Source organism: Pholcus phalangioides, unplaced genomic scaffold (genome assembly GCF_987345545.1).
Source record: "Pholcus phalangioides strain wild (caught in Gottingen) unplaced genomic scaffold, Ppha-v1.0 ptg000011l_1, whole genome shotgun sequence".
Taxonomy (NCBI): Eukaryota; Metazoa; Arthropoda; class Arachnida; order Araneae; family Pholcidae; genus Pholcus; species Pholcus phalangioides.
In genome coordinates, this window is record NW_028301604.1 from 36,632,156 (window position 1) to 36,652,500 (window position 20,345).

Below are 20,345 nucleotides of genomic sequence, written 5' to 3' on the forward strand. Positions count from 1 at the left end.
ATTAACATATTTTTTTTACATTGTGCCATATGCCGTCCTTCAGACTCGTGGGGGAGTACTGTGGCGCTGCTTGTCTTGTACAATATTTATATTTTATTATATTTTTTTATGCCACTCACTAGCTAGGCATTATCTAGTGTGTTCTTGTATTGGAGTTCAGTCTGGTTCCAACTGTCGACCGAACATGTAAAAATCTCTCTCTCTTCTATTAAATAACTAAAAAAAGGAAAGGAGTCATGACTGTATGTTTCCGAAATGACCACACGTCCACCAGCACTAGCATCACCACACGTCTTTTTTTTCACATCTGTTTGGATGGAGGTATCAGGTTTCGTTCCGGTTAGCAATGGAAGACTTTAAGTACGGAGGACTCCATGAAGAATATTTTCTTTGTGCGTTTCCAAAGACGGGTCACCATAAATATAGTGTAAGGATTCACTATATTGTACATGTTGATTTAATATACTTTATTATATAAATTTATTACTATTAAAATTACTATTGGTTAAACTTTACTATTTACATCGCAGTCGAGTATGAACACATCCGGGCATTCCGAAGTCTCGACTCTCTCTGTTCGTAGTACACATATACATATATAAGTATACACTCGCAGCATTCACAGCGACAATCATGGATGACTAACGCCATCTGCTGGACCATTGGTTGCTATACAATAGTATCGCTACAGAATAATCAAGAAGAAGATGACTTTGAATCAGACTCGTGGTCTGATTCTCGTGTTCTTCAGATTATGAACCGTAATTGCTGTGACTCTCTAACAACGAACAATGGTGTCCCACTGGTTTCCGTTGTCGTTGGAATCTTAAGTCGAACGATGATGTTTCTGTGAATTTCCATTGTTAATCTTGAATTTACATTGTCACATTTTCTTCATAAACATTGCTCTTGTCAATGTGCTGGAAATGTGATGTTTTTTGTTGAAATTCTGGATTAAACTGCTTCTTCCATTGTCAATATTCATATTTTATTCGTATTAATTTTTTCAATGTATTCATTATACACTGCTCAAAACAATTAGGGGAGCAAGCAAAAAAGTGAAGAAAACCGTGCGAGACAGCCACGTATTGGCATACAATGGATAGTACACGCGTATCAATGCGCAATACAGAAAAAAGACGTCAAAAAATTTGGAATTAAGCTTTAATTCTTTGAAAATATGGAAAAAACATGAAAAGATGATTTAGGGCAACAATTTGGTTACATGTAAACGATAAAAAAAAGTACTGTTTAGACATGATGCATGAGTTTTAATAGGGCGTGTGGTCTCCTCGAACAGCTAAGACTACTGCACACCTGTTTGCCATGGATGCGATGAGGTTATCGATCAGACTTTGGGGAATACTGTTCCACTCCTCAAGAAGTGCAATCTGCAAGTCTCGGACAGTAACATGCGGCCTTGGTCGCGCAGCAATGCGTCGTCCGAGATTCAGGTCAGGAGAGCACGCTGGCCATTCCATACGCTGTATTGTTTCAGCTTCAAGCATGTTCTCCACCAGACGAGCTCTATGCGGTCGGGCATTATCATCTTGGAAAACAAAGGAATCTCCCAATGGCTCCAGCGTAAGGGATGACATCAAAGTGCCATTCCGAATGATATGCAGGTCCGTACGTCCGGCTATGCTGATTCCACCCCATACCATCCAACCAGCTCGTCTGTATTGTGACCTTTCATGAACGAATGCGGGGTTATTTGGAGTGCCCCTGTCCCTCTATACCAGAACACGTCGGGTGCCACCTCCAGATTGAATCGGGACTCGTCTGTAAACAGCACTTGGCTCCAATCATGTTGCTCCCAATCTCGATGTTCAGCAGCCCATCTTCTTCGGGCCGCACGGTGGCGTGGGGTCAACGGAATGCAGACCATTGGCCTACGTGCATAGAGCCCTCCCTCATGAAGCCGATTACGTACTGTTTGGCTGGACACCCTTCGCCCTGTTGCCAAGAGCAACCGTCTTTGCAGCTACGTACCATTCTCTGTTCTGTTTCGACGGGCTGTTAACCGTACATACCGGTCATCAGTTGCTGTAGTGGCGCGTGGCCGACCTTGCCCTGGTCGACGTCTAACATTTCCGGTTTCTTTGAATCGATTCCACAGCCTTGCAACAACACTTCTGGCGACTCCAACAGCGTCCGCGACACTACGTTGTGTTTGCCCGGATTCCAGTCTGCCTATAACACGCCATGCTATGGATTCCGGTAAATCACGTTGTTGAGACATCCTCAAGTCACCTTGTCTCAAAAAAAAAATACTGCGCAATCGAATTTCACAGTTACGGCAGTAAAACAGACGTTTCTGCAACATCCCGATTTCTGCCCTTATCTCCTTTTTCTATTTTTTGACGTCATGAACTTTGATTTGCATATGAAGTTTTCTTCTTCCGTTTCATGCTAGGCTTTAAATTATGGATGATTCATTTTATGTTACTTATCGGTATACATCTTTGCGTAACTTTGTTAAAACTATGTGCTCCCCTAATTGTTTTGAGCAGTGTATTATTTTTGCATTTAATATATACAATATTCAATGCATATTTTTAGAGACAGTGATATTCATAGTGTTGCCATTGTACTAATATCTACCCATATAGATTTTTATACAGCTATCTGTTCAATTATATTTTATTCAATGTAACCGCGTTTTCATCGTAAAATTTCAGTATGGTTTCTCTTCAGTAATAACATGGCCGATGCATTCCAGTTTAGGAATGTTAGTTTTGTGTTGTTAAGGAAAGAAACTATTCATCCACTTTCCAACACATGCCAATCATGTTAAATTGCTCAGAGAAATGCGTATCTGTGGTTCAGTAGTATAAGTGGAACCGTGATAACTCAACACTCTTATAGGATCGAGAAAATTGCCCACTTAAGCAGGTGTCAAGTTAGCAAGGTTTCCATTTTATCTCACCTTCAATGATTTTTAAAAACTGTTTATATATGTACCTGTTTATAATTATTGTGAATAGGCATCTTTAATTAGGCAGAGAAATCATATTTTGATTGTCTGAAGATCTTTTATCTCTGAATGAGCAGTGCAAAATAAGCAAAAACTTGCTCGTTCTCATTTAAAGTGAGTTTGGTCTAGCTTTCCCAAACATCTCCTGCTCAAAAAGTTTCAGAAATTATTCACCCTACCCAAAGATGCGAGAGAATCTTTGACACATAATCAATTGTTGGATGAACATTGAAAAAAAGTTATTGAAACACAATTGAGCAATTTTTTAAAATTTTTTGAACTAATCAACAAATGAACAATTTCTAGAAACTACGCAGAAAAAAAATATGAGAGGAATGTGTATGAAGTGCATGTATGGTTGTTAGTAGTGTTCCATCACTATGGATACATTGAAATATTATTTGCAACTATTTAAAATGTTTTAGGTTTTCGACTTTGCTGAAGTGGGGAGTTATAAAATGGAAGAAATTACATTTCTGTTGACGACATAGAGCTCAGTGATCATGAAGTGTGCAGATGGATATAATCCATGAATTTCTTAAGTAAGTTGAACCTTCATTTTTCACTCATTTTTATGAGACACACAAAGCTTACAATATTAATTAATTTATCGATTTACCCACTTCCTCCATTTCAGGTGAAAATGCTGAATGAAATGACCTTTCAGTGCTGACTTGGAAGTTGATCATCATGTATATTCATACGTAGCACGATTATATATGTGCATGTGAAATGCTTTTGATGATACTGTATACAAGTGTATCTAATAAATTTATTCATGAGCAGTAAATAGGTGTTTTCTGTTTGTGATTGCAATTTTTAATTCGAAAAAATCTGTATCGATGCTATATTATTGCAGTGAATTTGACGCAAGAATCAGTCGCATAGAAAATTCAAGTGTATTTTTAACAACTGGATGGAATAAAATATCAAGTTAATCTATCCAAATTAGAGTTGCAATTTAGATTTTGACACTTTGATCTGTTGATTAGATGCAGCTGAAAAACAAAATGAACAGTTCTAAATAACCTTATTCTAATAACTTGGGTGTAAATACATTATAACAGATGCAATTACATAGTTGATAACTTGCTTGTTATGTTACAGTACAGTGGGGATCCTACCTAAGAAATCTCTGGTGAATACATTTCCCTGAGTGAGAGATCACACACATCTCTCGAAGAATAGTTTTTCCAACTGATATTGCAAGGGCTCTAATTGTATGTAGCATTTGTTTAGGAATATGAGACGTAAATCCAAATGTACATTAGTAGTACATTGACATTAAATTCATAGACTTGGAAAATGTTTAACATCCCACCCCGATGATTGAACATAACTGCTGCGTCAACCTCTAAGGCCCCTTTCACACGGAGCGGATGCGTGTCCGCATACCCTTTCAAACGAGCACTGAAGATGCGGACGAATCGCCCGCATGTTTAGTTCGAAATTCGTGTATAAAAACTGTTTTTTCGCAATTTTTGTAATTATTTTTCTCCTTCACCCCTGATTCAGTGCCCATAGGCAGCCTAGAGGCATTCTTTGGTGGTTTTTATCATTGAGCCTAAAGATGCCTCCATTCCGATCCTCACAAGCAGTCGATGGGATAAAATATCTTAAAATATTTTCAACAAATTTTGAAAAAAAATCTGTCTTTTCGGAAAAATATGAAAGAAAATTCCAAAAACACATCCAATGTTCGAAAAATCCAATCCAAAAACATCCAAAACATTCGATGTTCCAAAAAAAAAAAAAAAAAAAAAATTCAGCAAATATCAAAGAATTTGCAAGTATAAAAAAGGGAGGGGTTGGGACTTTCAAAATGTCTGTGCTTAGAAATATTCACATCACAATTCTGTCTTAGGCCGGGATTACACTATAAAAGTTTTGTAAAAGCTCTTTGATAAAACGTGAAAAATTCAACCATTAAGACCACCGGTTGCATTTGCTTGAATGCAACCGATGCGCCTATTGGTTGAATTTTTCAACTTTTATAAAAGATCTTTTACAAAACTTTATAGTATAATCCCGGCCTCAAGTACGGATTACACTATAAAAATTTTATAATAATTCTTTTAAAAAAGCAACTAATAAATTTATCGGTTGCACTTGCAATTTATTAGTTGCTTTTTTCAAGTTTTATAAAATAACTTTCATAAACCTTTTAGAGTGAAATCCCATCCTTAGATTAGTGACTTCTGAAATATAAAATTTCAGAGACTAAATATTGAGTAAAATATACTTGTAGGTATCGAGGGAACCACCAAAAATATTCAAGCGCTAGGGTCTTCAAACGTCTTAATCCGGCCCTGAGTGAACACCGTAAGTGGATAACGTTGTTTAATAAAAGTATTTTTTTTAAAGTTTAAAAAAATTAACAGATTAAAAATTTAAAAAAATAACAAATATTTAAAATAATATTTCAGATATTCATATTTTTAAATAATTTTAAAAATTTCAAAAGAAAAAAATTAAAATTTTTAAATTCAATTTAAAAGTTATTAAAGTATGTAGTCAATTAAATATTCGTAATGAACAGAACGGCTTATAGTTTTGGTCCCGTCAGTGGCCGTTGTTGGCAGGTTTTATTATATAAAATTGTGAAATATGGACAAAAGGCAGTTGAAGTTGCTATATCTCCATCTCAGAAGGAAACGGAGGGATAGACGTATGTAGGTACATTATATTAATGAGCAGGGACCATCATATGGTGTTTTGAAGAATATTTATGGCAAATAATTAAAAAAATTCCGTGAAAAATCACCTTCAAAAAGTAGCCAAAGATGCGGACGAATTCGTTCCGCATCGCGTGAATAGCTCCGAATAAACCTATTGTCAAAACTTCTATGTGCGGATGCGGAGCCCGCACTTAGGTTTTGACACATGCGGACGACGTCCGGACCCGCATGAACATTTCCTAGGTGCGGAGATTTTTCGGCTCGTCTGAAAGGCGCAGTATATTTCAATTGTTAAAACTTCTTCCGGACCCGCATCTGCTTCGTGTGAAAGGGCCCTAAGTGGTTATGCTATGCAGCATGCGTTACATTTTTTTTATGAATATAATTTAGGTGTCGTTGATTCCCTTGGGTTTTTACCTAAGAGGAGATTTTATATATATATATATATATATATATATATATATATATATATATATATCCTTATTAATTACCTAATACTTTCTCTAAGATTTTTATATCGTAAAAGAAACTGACATTGAGTTTTAAAAAAATCCAATATACAAAAAAATTGAATCAAAATTTAGACATTTTCGTGGATATTTAATTTTTTTGTTACGTAATCATTTAAGACCAGGAAATTTTTGAAAACATGAATGTTTGCTAAGTATCTCACCCGCAAGGGTTAAAGGGATAAGCTGGTTAAAATTTGATGGAAATAAAAAAATATACATAATTTTCAGGAAAAAAAACTAATGTTATTTATGTGTGTGTGTTATTTTTTTATTTTTATTTATTTATTTATTTATTTATTTAAAATACAAAGCTACAGGTTTAAACCCAATTACAGCTTGCAGTAACAATAAAAATTAGCACAGAATAGAAAAAACTACATGATAAAGTACACAAAAGACAAATAAAAAGTATAAAAAATTACGCAAAATACAAAAATTCTATACAAAGATATATACAACGCAATCACGGCAAAAATCTTCTAAAGTCAGTAACAGACGAATGAAAAATATCCAGATGTTGAGGAAGCGCATTATAAAATTCGAAAAATCTGTTTACAGTACAGTAATTACCAATATTAGTATTGAATGATTTGACGGCAAATAAGTAATTAGATCTTGTATTGTGGCACTTAATATTGAAACAGATTTCGTTAAGAATGGGTATGCAATTAATTTAGTTAGTCAACAGTTTCTTGAAAAAATAACGAGCAAGTACATTAATGGTAATATAATGAAAAAACTCTCTGAAAGAAACTACTTATTCAAATGAAACCTAAAAATTAACACGTATAAAAATAAGAGCAAATGCACATGCCAATGTAAAAAAAAATAAAAATGAGGGAGGGAAAAAAAATACGCGTGAAATTAATGTAAATAAAGCAATTGTTGCCACTAATGTAGAAGAAACTTCGATTTCGATACGTATAGTAGTAGTTGTAAAATTTTTGCATCTCGGGGAATTCTCCTTGAAGCTCTCTGTTGAGCAGTTCCTTAAGGCCCGTTTACACGATTCAAGCGCTTTAGTTGGTAACTTAATTTTTAGTTGCCAAGTACGATACAATGTATGCAGACGATAAGGGCCGTTTACACGGCTTTAGTTGGCAAGTGCGCAAGTGATTTAGTTGGGATTTAGTAATTTAGTTGGTAAGTGAATACGAATGGTTCTATTTTTTCCGGTTAAGTAGACGTATGCGCATGCGCCAGTGGGCGTGACCTGCCGCGCTGGAGGGGTCTTTTTGCTCTCTCACGGAGGGGTTTATTTTGATCTCAAGCGTGAACCTGTTCATACTCCGTCGTCTCCTGAAGTTTCGCTAGAATTCCGCGGAAATATTGGATGGTGAGGTGGCCAGAGGACACAAGCTTCAAGTTTGTTGAAAAATATCTTCGCCATGAATGTTTGTTGAACTATTGAAATGAAAATTACTTTAACAAACAAGCTAAAAATTATTCGATGTTGGAAAAAGCTATGGAATATTCTGTCGACGTGATGTCAGGAGTTGAAAAAAATTGAAGATTCATAAATATATATCAGGTGGGGAGGATTTATAAATTAAAAACTGGAAGGGGGCTTTCGAATATTTCTCTCGTCCAGAACGAATTTGCTGCCATCTGTTGTAAAAATACATGATCAAATATTCAACATAAAGATGTCATCTCTATAGATGAAATTAAAAAATAATAATGATTTCGAAAATTTGGAAATAATTTTTGTTTAATGAATTTTTATTATTTAATTTTTAAACCTTAGAATTTCCTACGAATGCCAAGAATCTTCTCCCGTATTTTCGGCTTCCATAATTCATAATTTATCTCCTCTTCAACTTCGATTAAAATATCATATAATCGATATTTAGAACTTGGAGGAGAAATAGAGAAATCTTATATTTCTTCTCGATGACTTACATAAGTTTATAATATGTTGTGTATTCTTTTTCCCCTGTGGCGTCATCTCTCGCCCCCCTTACGTGCACCTCCTGATGCGTGGGTGGCAGAGGCGAAAAAAAGGGGACAAGCGAACTGTTTCCCTTGCGTGACCTACTTCTTGCTCAGTGTGTTGCTCTCGCGCAAGTGAGAAAAGAGTTTCTCCTTTTTTATTGAATAAATTTATTTAAGTGAATAAATTTATATTCTTTAAAAAAAATATCATATAATGTGGCTCTGATCACAGTATTCTTAAGTTCTACCTGATCATCTTCATCCATCGTTACGAAAGCTATGAGCTTTAAAAAAAGCACCTCTCTGAATGCCAGATAAATAAAAAAGTATTACTATTATACTCCCGCGCGTTGCGTCTGTCTCTCTCCGTGGATTTGAGTAGACTGAAGCGCGCATGCGCTAACTGCGCTCACCTCCGTAAAAATTATCCAATGAGCATCTACTTACCACTAAATCGTGTGGACACCTTCAAGAAGAATCGGTAAGTTAAAATTAAGTTGCCCACTAAAGCGCTTGCCTCGTGTAAACGGGCCTTTAGTGGTAAGTGAGATAAGAACGGTTCTATTTTTTCCGGTTAAGTAGACGTATGCGCATGCGCCAGTGGGCGTGACCTGCCGCGCTGGAGGGGTTTATTTTGATCTCAAGCGTGAACCTGTTCATACTCCGTCGTCTCCCGAAGTTTCGCTAGAATTCCGCGGAAATATTGGATGGTGAGGTGGCCAGAGGACACAACCTTCAAGTTTGTTGAAAAATATCTTCGCCATGAATGTTTGTTGAACTATTGAAATGAAAATTACTTTAACAAACAAGCTAAAAATTATTCGATGTTGGAAAAAGCTATGGAATATTCTGTCGACGTGATGTCAGGAGTTGAAAAAAATTGAAGATTCATAAATATATATCAGGTGGGGAGGATTTATAAATTAAAAACTGGAAGGGGGCTTTCGAATATTTCTCTCGTCCAGAACGAATTTGCTGCCATCTGTTGTAAAAATACATGATCAAATATTCAACATAAAGATGTCATCTCTATAGATTAAATTAAAAAATAATAATGATTTCGAAAATTTGGAAATAATTTTTGTTTAATGAATTTTTATTATTTAATTTTTAACCCTTAGAATTTCCTACGAATACCAAGAATCTTCTCCCGTATTTTCGGCTTCCATAATTCATAATTTATCTCCTCTTCAACTTCGATTAAAATATCATAATCGATATTTACAACTTAGAGGAGAAATAGAAAAATCTTATATTTCTTCTCGACATAAGTTTATAATATGTTGTGTATTCTTTTTTCCCCTGTGGCGTCATCTCTCGCCCCCCTTACGTGGGTGGCAGATGCGAAAAAAGGGGACAAGCCAGAGAGTAAGAATAATATAGAGCGCGCGCGAGGGGTTACAATGTGAAGCAAAGATCCGGAGTCACGTGACTCCGGTCAAAAGGCTGGTCAGGGAATCTCGCTTTCAATGCTTATGGCTATTCGTATGACGATCTACACGCGCTGTCTTATTTTTGATTAGAATGGCCAACACTTGCGCAGCTTTCGGATGTTCTGAACGGTTTAGGAAAGGGGCACCAGTATCCTTTAATAAGGGAATAATTTTTTGCTTATTCCCCTTCTTATAAATTAAAAATTGGAATATTAAATTGACGATTCAATGGATTTCTGACGTAGTCTCAGTTTTTAACGATTCCATTTTGGATTTAATTCAATTAAAGTTCCAAGTTTTGGTAAAATTCAAATGTCATGAGCCATTATTAAATGTTTTAATAGAATTTTTGGTAACAAATGATTGAAGTAATGAGTTTTATTAACTTTTAACTGAAATATACGTCTCCGCAAGATTTGGCGAGCTAGTGAGTTTATTCGAGTTTCGCTCAGCTTGAAGAAAATATGCTTTTCAGAATGAGGAATTTATGGCACATATTTTATTTAAACAGCATGTAATGATAACGCACCCTCTAGACAATGGCAGTTTTGCATAAAAATGTATAACTACCTCTAAAAATAGTATTTTTACCTCTCTTCACGCCTGAGATAAAACTATTACAGAAAAGAAATTTTTTTATTGATTAATTTGTGTTTGTGTTGTATGTGTGAAATTGCCCTCAAACAAGAAAAATCAATTAATTAATTGATTAATTAATTTTCAGTCAATATCTTTATTAGGACCATCTGAGTTAATATCTGAAGTCACTATGTGTACCTCAGATGTTAACTGAATGAAAGAATCATTCTAAAAACTACTTAATGCCTAAAAAAAATGAAGATTCACATATGTATACTTCTGGAGCGAAGAGGTTACATAAATGTCACATGTAACATACATTTATGTACTCTAAATTATTACATATATACGCTACACGAAATTTCATTTCTTATAATTTAGAAAAGTACTGACGATGAGGTATTGCAATTTTCTTGAAAAATTCGTTTTAATCCTGAAATATTATGTAAGTGTTTACATTTTTGTGTGACAAGGTTATAAAAGGTTTTTCAAGAAAATGTTGAAAATGAAACTTTTACTTAATATTTAAATATTTCATGACTGAATATGGTATGAGTGTGAATGTGTTACATTACATAACATAATATGATGCATTATATACTCAAAATAAATGTATGATTAAAGTAATTTTAATGTTCTTGGAAGATAATTTTTATGCTTTAATAACCCCTAGTTAAAATAGTGACAAAGTGAATGAGAAGAGAATATTTAAAAATATGAATGAAATAGGCTGTATATATGAGAGATAGGTTATATATATAATGTAAGATAAATGTAATAGCGCAGAACCTGTTTTTCCCCGACAATACTGCTCATCTTTCCTTCACGTTCGACAAGTTTTATGAATAGCGTGCGCGGTCTATTATATCTTTAGTCTATGGGACAAGCGAACTGTTTCCCTCGCGTGACCTACTTCTTGCTCAGTGTGTTGCTCTCGCGCAAGTAAGAGAAAAGTTTCCCCTTTTTTATTGAATAGCTCTGATCACAGTATTCTTAAGTTCTACCTGATCATCTTCATCCATCGTTACGAAAGCTATGAGCTTTAAAAAAAGCACCTCTCTGAATGCCAGATAAATAAAAAATTATTACTATTATACTCCCGCGCGTTGCGTCTGTCTCTCTCCGTGGATTTGAGTGCGCTAACTGCGCTCACCTCCGTAAAAATTATCCAATGAGCGCCTACTTGCCATTCATCGTGTGGACAGTTTCAAGAATAATCGATAAGTTAAAATTAAGTTGCCCACTAAAGCTTGCCTCGTGTAAACGGGCCTTTAAGTTAAGTACAAGTGCTGAGCGAGCGTTTTCTAAGGACAAGGGGAGAATTTAGCCCCAGATGTATTGGAAATGTTTTCCTGGGGGGGGGGGGGCGTGAGAACTTTCTTGAAATTTTCAGTCGTAGATACCACCATCCAAGGCCGTACGGGGTCCCCCGAAATGAGAGAAAATGTCCGAAAAAGGGGGAAAAGATGGCCAAATCGAATGCTCTACCACTTTGGTCCCCCTCCAAATGAAATTTCTGGAAACGGGCCTGTCGCTATCTATGCCTAAGTCCGATCGTTGTATCCTTACTCATCCTTCATCAAGGCTCAACTTGTAGCAGATCATCAGTATTTCTTGGTAAGTACTAGCTCATTAACAGTTTCTCTAATTTTATGGGGCATTTCGCGAGTACATCAAAATCTTATACAGTTATTCTTGAGGCCAAAAGCTTTTACGACAAACATTGTTTGGAACAAGAATTGTTATCGAAATCCAAAGTACAGTAGGACCTCGATTATCCGAGGGTGGATATTATCCGGAACTCAAAAATTACAAAACTACGGAAGGTGAAAGAGCCGAGCATGAAATTATTGCTCAGACAACTCAAGGAGTTGGGGTAATATTATTCGGTGATGGTGATTAGAAAAATGGGAACCGAGCATTATTATTGAAGTTATTATGAATGAATATATTTGTCGCGAATCAGTGTATGAGTGTGTGTGCGTGGGAGAGAGAAGATGTTTTTCTCATATATTTTGTGGTGTCAGATTTGACCCAGACGATTGTGACGTCATTAACGAAACCCCTCTCCCTCTGTGTTTTGTTTTTGCTTTTCTCTCTCTCTGTCTGTAGTGTACAAGATATAGTTGAAACGATGCTTTCGGCTCGAATGGAAGCAGTCTTTTTTCGAATGTGCTAGAGAATTTGTACAGTATGTATCATGTGTATTAAATAATATTTTAATCAAGTTCATCCTTCGTGTCAAAAGACAACTGCGTTTGTTTCTCGGGTAGAGATGCACAGTTGAAAGAAATTTCGAATGAACCCTTCATAACATTTTTTGGCGCCCGAACAGGGACACGAAGGACATCGTGAACTTACGAACACAGATACATAGTGCTTTCTTTTTTTTATTTTGAGTTTCGCTGAGCCGACCATGGAAGCACTGAAAGTAAAAAGAAAATCTCTTCGCACGTCGCTGACGGTAGCAATGAACGCTATTGCAGAAGAGCTGCAAAAAAGACACTTGTGATTCAGAAAATCTTCAAGTTCTTCTCAATCAGATGTGCGATAAATTTGAGAGATTGGATTCCGTCCAAACAAGCATTTCTGAACTGTTTGAGGAAGAAGAATTTGAAAGAGACTTCCTTCAAGCTGAAACCTACCGTGATCGATTTCTAGCTCTCAAATTGAGACTAGAAAACAAGGTTTTTTCACAAGGAGTGAAATCGCAAGTCGATGACGATAGCGTGGTGAGTGTAGCTGCTTTTACAACAAAGCGAAAGTTCAAGCTTCCGAAACTGGAACTAAAAAAGTTTTCTGGGGATGCCAGAGAATATCTTGGATTCTGGAGCCAGTTTGAAAAAATTCACGAAGATCCAGATATCGCTACGGAAGACAAGTTTCACTATCTCTCGCAGTGTATGGTTCCGAATTCTCGAGCTTCGCAGGTCATCAACAGTTTTCCAATGACAGCGGAGAACTACGAAAAGGCTATTACGCAAATGAAGAATCGCTTCGGTCGTGAGGATACACTAATCCAAGTTTATGTGCGCGATCTTCTTCATCTTGTCTTGAGCAACAACAGTGGTTCCAGGAAGGAGTTCAAGCTCGCAAATCTATACGACAGCCTGGAGACAAAATTACGATCATTAGAGACTCTAGGTGTCACTGAGGATAAATTTGCAAGTATTCTTTTTCCACTAGTTGAATCATGCCTTCCTGTGGATATCTTGAGAGTTTGGGAGAGAGAGCGAGGAAAGATAGAAGGTAAGAGTGACTTGGATTCTATCTTAGAATTTTTGAGAAACGAAGTGATATCGGAAGAGCGAGTTGCTTTGGCTCATGCCGGACTTGGCTTTGAAAAAACCAAGAGACCAAACAAGCTCGTCGCTGAAGAGCTTTGTATTGCCACAGCTAATGATTTAATGGTCCATCATAAGATTGATAAACAACGCATGCTTAAAAAGACTGACGAATCTTGTATATTTTGTGGTAAATTTCATTCGTCAGATAAGTGTTTTAAGACAAGCTCACTATCATACGATGAAAAGCGAAATTTGATTATGAAAAGGGGAGCTTGTTTTGCATGCCTTAAGAGAAATCATATCTCGCGAAACTGTAGAGCCAAAGTCAGATGTTCTAATTGCAATAGAAGACATTTGTCAGTAATGTGTCAAGGAGACTTTCCCACTGAGGTTAAAAATGTAGAATTAGAAAGTACTAAATTAGAGAAGGGAGATAACGTACTGACAAATCAAGCAACCGATTCTGATGTTTTATTGCAGACTCTGATAGTTAGAGTAAAGCATGGTGATCGAGAGAAATCTATTAGAGCCATCATTGATACCGGGTCCGAGAGAACATATTTGAAAAAAGATGTCATTGATTTTTTGAAACTTGACAGTTGTGACGAGATTAAATTGGTCCATAAACTGTTTGGTGGTGTTGAGACAAAAGAAAAATTACACCATAAATACAAAGTTCATGTTAAGAGTCTTAACAACCAATGGAGTTGCAATATGTTCTGTTTAGATCAGACAAAAATATGTTCCGATATGAGGAGTATATCAAACGGTCCATGGATCAGTGAATTGACCAAATGTGGTATTCATATCACTGACATGGAAAATCTATCATATCGCGTTGAACCCGATATCAAATTGCTTATAGGTGCAGATATAGCTGGTAAATTGCTAACGGGAAATATTAAATCATTGAAAAGTGGTCCAGTTGCTGTACAAACCCATCTGGGATGGACTCTAATGGGAAAAATGCCCAGAGTAATTGAGAAAAACACTCCAAATCATGCTTTGTTAACAACATCGTTATTTCTCAATGCTTCCTGTACAGAATTATGGAGATTGGACACTTTAGGCATCACTGATCCCGTTGAGTCACAAACAACATCTGAAATCCATGAGCAGACAATACAATATTTCAAAAATACCTTAAATGTTGATTGTGATGGAAGGTATGAAGTTGCATTGCCGTGGATATTGGATAATTCGCATTTGCCCACAAACAAAGGCTTGGCAGAGAAACGACTTTCAACTACTTATAAGAAACTAATTGTTTCGAATAAAACTGATATCTATCAGGAAGTTTTTGATTCGTGGTTGAAAGAGCAAATTATCGAAAGGGTGACTGACGAAAAACAAATGCAGGTTCATTTTCTCCCGCATAGACCAGTATTCAAGGAATCGAGTGAGACTACAAAAGTGAGACCTGTTTTTGACGCATCAGCTCACGTTACTGGGTCTCCTTCACTGAACGACTGCTTATGTAAGGGTCCAAATTTAATCGAGATAATTCCAACGTTATTGAATCGCTTCCGGAAATTTCCTATTGCAGTAACCTCTGACATTGAAAAAGCTTTTCTACAGATTAGTGTTAGAGAAAAAGATAGAGATTATTTGCGATTTTTGTGGAAAAGGGATAAAGATCAGATAGTTGTGTACAGGCATAAGCGTGTAGTGTTCGGAGTCAATTGCAGTCCTTTCTTATTAGCTGCTACACTGAATCATCATCTTGACAAGGCTCCTGATGGCCTATCCACTACAGCTAGAACTCTGAAAGAATCTTTTTACGTAGACAACTGTGTGTGCAGCCTGAACTCAGTTGATGATGCGAATAAGTTTATAATAGAATCGCAACTACTTCTTTCATCCGCAAAATTCAATCTAAGAGACTGGAGGTCCAATCATTCTCTTGGTATTATCACTACATCACATAGTACGGATCCCGTTCCAGTTCTTGGCCTAAACTGGGATTCAGAGAATGACCTACTTTCCTGCAGAGTCGAGCTACCGGAAGAAGAGAAAATTGTAGCTACGAAACGAGTTTTGCTTTCATTGGCAAATAGAGTATTCGATCCCATTGGATTTACTTCACCGGTCACTTTGCTTCCTAAGTTAATTTTACAAGAGTGCTGGAAACTAGAGTTGAAGTGGGATGAAAATTTACCCGACCATTTGGCCAAACAATTTTGGAAATGGGTAAAAGGCATACGATTGATTCCTACTATTAGTATACCGAGATGGGTGAATCTAGGTCGATTTACTGATAAGAAAGTCAGTATTCACATATTTTGTGACGCAAGCAAATATGCTTATTCTACTTGCATTTTTTTGAGAATCGAAACAACGGACTGTGTTTCAGTGAATTTCGTTCAATCACGTACCAGAGTTGCTCCGTTGAAGAGCATAACAATTCCTCGCTTAGAACTTTTAGCATGTTGTATTGGGGCGAGATTAGGCAGCACCGTTATTTCTGACATGGACATACCGGAACTGAAGGTTTACTATTGGAGTGACTCGACAACTGCTTTAAGTTGGATCCAAAGAGATGTACACTGGGGTGTATTCGTTTATAATCGTGTACTTGAAATAAGAAAGTTAACTCATATAAACGAATGGAGGCATATCGCTGGAAAACAAAATCCTGCTGACCTTCCCTCAAGAGGTTGTTCGGTTGAACATCTATTAAATCTAAGATGGTGGGAGGGACCAGCATGGTTGAGTGAGCCCGAGTCTACTTGGCAACGGGTTGTCGAATTGCCAGATGAAGAAGTTGTCAATTCTGAAAAGCGAAAAGGTGTATTGATTGCACATAATGAAAGTTCGAAACCAGATAACTGGTATTACAGGTATTTTTCATCGTACTTGAAAATAGTACGAATGCTGGCTTGGATCCTAAGGTTCATCAATAATTTGAAAAAATTGGATGTTTCGAAAGAGTTGGACATCAACTGTTTTGAAATACAGCGCGCAGAAAGAATGCTTGTTATACTGATTCAGAAGGAAGCATTCAAGGGTTTCGATGATGAAAAAATACGAGTATTGAGGCCAGTCGTTGATGAATTTGGTATAATCAGAATAAAAACGCCAGTTATGTACAGAAAAGACACCAAAAACTTCAGATATCCAGTCCTTCTGCCTTCGGATCATCCAGTTGTACATACCCTGATTTCGTGGAAACATAAGGAACTTCTACATGCCGGAGTTTCTCTCTTGATGAGCAGTTTACGTGAAGAATATTGGATCATAAAAGCAAGGAAAACGGTTCGGTTTGTTGTTCAACGTTGTGTGACATGTAAGAGGTTCAATGCACGTAAAGTAGAGTCTGTTCCTATAGCCTTGCCGGAAAACAGAGTGCAAGACGCAGCAGTATTTCAGATAGTGGGAGTTGATCTGGCCGGTCCATTGTATCTGAAAGAGGGCCAGAAATCATGGATCGTGTTATATACATGTGCGGTGTACCGAGCTGTACACTTAGAGCTTGTGACATCACTATCAACTGAAGCCTTTCTCCAAAGCTTGCGACGTTTCATTGCTAGGAGGGGAAGACCATCCACAATCTATTCGGACAATGGAACAAATTTCGTTGGAGCGAATAAGGCATTCTCAAGCATTAACTGGGATGAGATCTCTGCTGCAGTGGCTATTCAAAGGATTAGTTGGAAATTTAATCCTCCTACTGCTGCTTGGTGGGGGGGATGGTGGGAGCGGTTGATCCAAATGGTAAAACGCATCCTAAGAAGAGTATTAGGACGAGCATCTCTATCCTACGAAGAGCTGATCACAGCACTCTGTGATTGTGAGTCTGTTGTCAATGACAGACCTCTTACGTATGTGACAGAAGATGTTGAAGATCTGGCACCGTTGACACCATCGATGTTCCTGATGGAGATACGATCATCAAGCGTTGCGGACCTGGATGCTGTGAATACCAAAGAGTTGAATAAAAGAGCCTTATACCGACAGAAGTTGCGAGATTTGCTAAGACAAAGATTTCGTTCAGAATATCTGGGACAGTTGCGTCAACAAACGTTCCGTAGAGGAAAAGTCAAGTCTCTCTCTGTTGGTGATGTTGTTCTCGTAGAAAGTGACAGAAAACGTTCATACTGGTCCTTGGCTCGTGTGATAGATCTGATTCCAGGGAAAGATGGTCACACTAGACTTGTTCGAGTAAAAACGGACACTGGTGAACTTCTGAGACCGATTCAGAGGCTTTACCATATGGAGATCGAACATAAACTGGAAGAACAATCGCCCCCGGATCCAGTTTTGCGAACAAAAAGCGGAAGAAAAGTGACTGTTCCTGAACGTTTGAGTTATAGTTAAATTTTATTGCGTACTTTGTGATGATTTTTTTTTAATGATTTCGATATTTTAATATGCTATTCGGAATTTTTTACATTTTTTTGAGAGTTCATGTCATTATGCTTCGAGAAAACTCTATCATTTATTTTGGTAAGTATTGTGATATATCTGAATATTTTTGTGAAAATTTTATGCAATTAGTATAATGTTTATTTTGATCTGAGAATATCGAGTTTAATTGGCATAAACTCAAGGTGGGAGGATGTCGCGAATCAGTGTATGAGTGTGTGTGCGTGGGAGAGAGAAGATGTTTTTCTCATATATTTTGTGGTGTCAGATTTGACCCAGACGATTGTGACGTCATTAACGAAACCCCTCTCCCTCTGTGTTTTGTTTTTGCTTTTCTCTCTCTCTGTCTGTAGTGTACAAGATATAGTTGAAACGATGCTTTCGGCTCGAATGGAAGCAGTCTTTTTTCGAATGTGCTAGAGAATTTGTACAGTATGTATCATGTGTATTAAATAATATTTTAATCAAGTTCATCCTTCGTGTCAAAAGACAACTGCGTTTGTTTCTCGGGTAGAGATGCACAGTTGAAAGAAATTTCGAATGAACCCTTCATAACAATATTATTATGATCAGTTAGATCAGTGTTTCCCAAAGTGGGTACTATCGCCTCTGGGGGGGGGCGATGAGGGGAAAAACTTCAGAAGGGGTGGGGATGGAACAAAAAGCTTGGGAAATTGGAGTGTTACAACACCCAAAGCACCTGCTTTAGAAGGTGTTTAGTGTTGAAAGACACTGCAGTGAAATAGGAAATTCATTTTGTCATCGTGTGATTTTCCAATCTAGCAATCACACGCAGAGAATGTTTGGTGCCAATACCGATTTTCTAGTTGCCGTGATAGCCTGGGATTTGTCAAACACTGGCATATAGGGACAGGGTACGTATCCTCCTTGAAAATCCTTGGGAAAAAGTTAATTTTCGTCTTTAAAAGTACTTAAAAAATCGTTGCAGTCCTTGAAAAACATTGTAATCATTTTCAAGTACTTTTAAGTGCTTGAATTTTTTTACGTGAACTTCTTCCATCAATTTTTGTCTTACCCCCCCCCCCCCTCCAGCTAAACTACGTTCTGTTGAGATGAAAACGAGCGGAAAAACTAGACAGTGTTTCCCAAAGTGTACGTCGTGGCTCCTAGGGGCGTGGTTATTTTGTCAGGGGCAAGACCGTATAACTAGGATTGTTGCCGCCCTCACGATTTTAAAATTCGATAATTTTATAATGTTGTTTGTTTCCACCTGATATTTGCCGCTCCTTAAATGCTCTTTCCGGTTCCGGCCCTGGTCAGGGGCGTCGTGACGAGCTGGAGATATTGATTGTATGCTTATTTATTCGTTGAATTGGTTCTCTTACAAGTAAAAATATCTACCAAACTATTCTGGGGAGCAGCAGATGAACTATGAATTGGACAAGACTGGGCCGCTTGTAAAAAAATGCCGAGAACCACTGAGTTCATATATTCAAAACAGAATATATGTGATCACGCATACCTGAGGTATTTCTCAACTTTGAAAGGTGTTGCCTAAAATCTGATAGAAAAACACTGCACTTAAGATTTTACTGCGAAATTATTTCAAACTGTTAAATTTATGAATGTCAGTTGCATACAGGTCCGCAACTAGATGCTTGGTCAGCCGAGGGCAAGCAGGCATTTTGACGCCTCTAATGTTGGAGAGGTTAAAGGGTGAAATTGGTGCAGCCTCTAGCTCAGCGGCACCAGACCCACTGCTCCCTACTAGTTGAGGGCCTGCTAAAATTTTCTACATTTTTCTTAAAACTCTTCCAGATTGTTTTGCACTAGCACTAATTGTTCTGCGCGTACGTCGCAGATTTCTGCACATTCTGCTTTGGGGATTGTATAAGAAACATTAGAATTAATTATCATTGTAAATAATTGTTGAACATTTATTTTATTGTAGCAATACTAGGGAAACAACGTAACTACACCCAAAATGAGAAGCGACCAACAGCTAAACGAGTTTCGGAACTGTATAAAGTTCCTTCTTCATTAGCAAAGAAAAATTAAAAGATAAATATTTAGGATAAACATCATTTCGACTCTGTCTGGAACAGCGAGCTCCCGCTATAAGGAGTATTTATCTTTTAATGTTTCTTTGCTACTGAAGAAACTTCATACAGTTCCGAAACGTGCCTAGCTGCTGTTCGCTTCCCATTTTGAGTATAACTACGTTGTTTCCCTCTAGTGTCTAGTATATTGTCTCACCCAAAAGGTTTTTCATTTCTATTTCCCTGTATTTCGAAAGAATTCATAGTTATATTGTAAGTAACATCAGAATTCAGAATCATCTATATACAGCAGGCCCGTAGCAAGAAATTTCGTTCGGGGGACAAAGTGATAAAACAATAGATTTGGCCATCTTTTTCCCTTTTTTCGGTAATTTTCTCACATTTCGGGGGACCAGACCCCCCAAGCCCCCCATTGCTACGGTCTTGATATCTAGGGTGTCCTGTAAGTGCTAATACGGCCTTTATCTCATAAACCGTCCGTCGTAGAAGAACGATTCGAATTCGAAAAATGCTCGAAAGGCGTCAAAAAACTACCCTGTATTAGTTTTGAGAGTTAAA

General features: G+C 37.2%; 1 protein-coding gene and 1 long non-coding RNA gene across 2 annotated transcripts in view; one reads left to right on the forward strand and one right to left on the reverse strand.

Annotated features, from left to right (window-relative positions):
- The window catches only part of LOC149080395 (uncharacterized), a 63,607-nt gene extending 59,864 nt beyond the window's left edge, over window positions 1-3,743 (forward strand). Inside the window, exons 2-3 of the long non-coding RNA XR_016193572.1 lie at window positions 3,403-3,519; window positions 3,615-3,743. This is a non-coding gene — a long non-coding RNA (uncharacterized LOC149080395). The remainder of the gene's footprint in view (window positions 1-3,402; window positions 3,520-3,614) is intronic.
- Window positions 1-20,345, reverse strand: part of LOC149080388 (acetyl-coenzyme A synthetase, cytoplasmic-like) — a 1,034,375-nt gene that overhangs the window by 810,732 nt on the left and 203,298 nt on the right. The gene's annotated exons all lie outside the window — the stretch shown is intronic.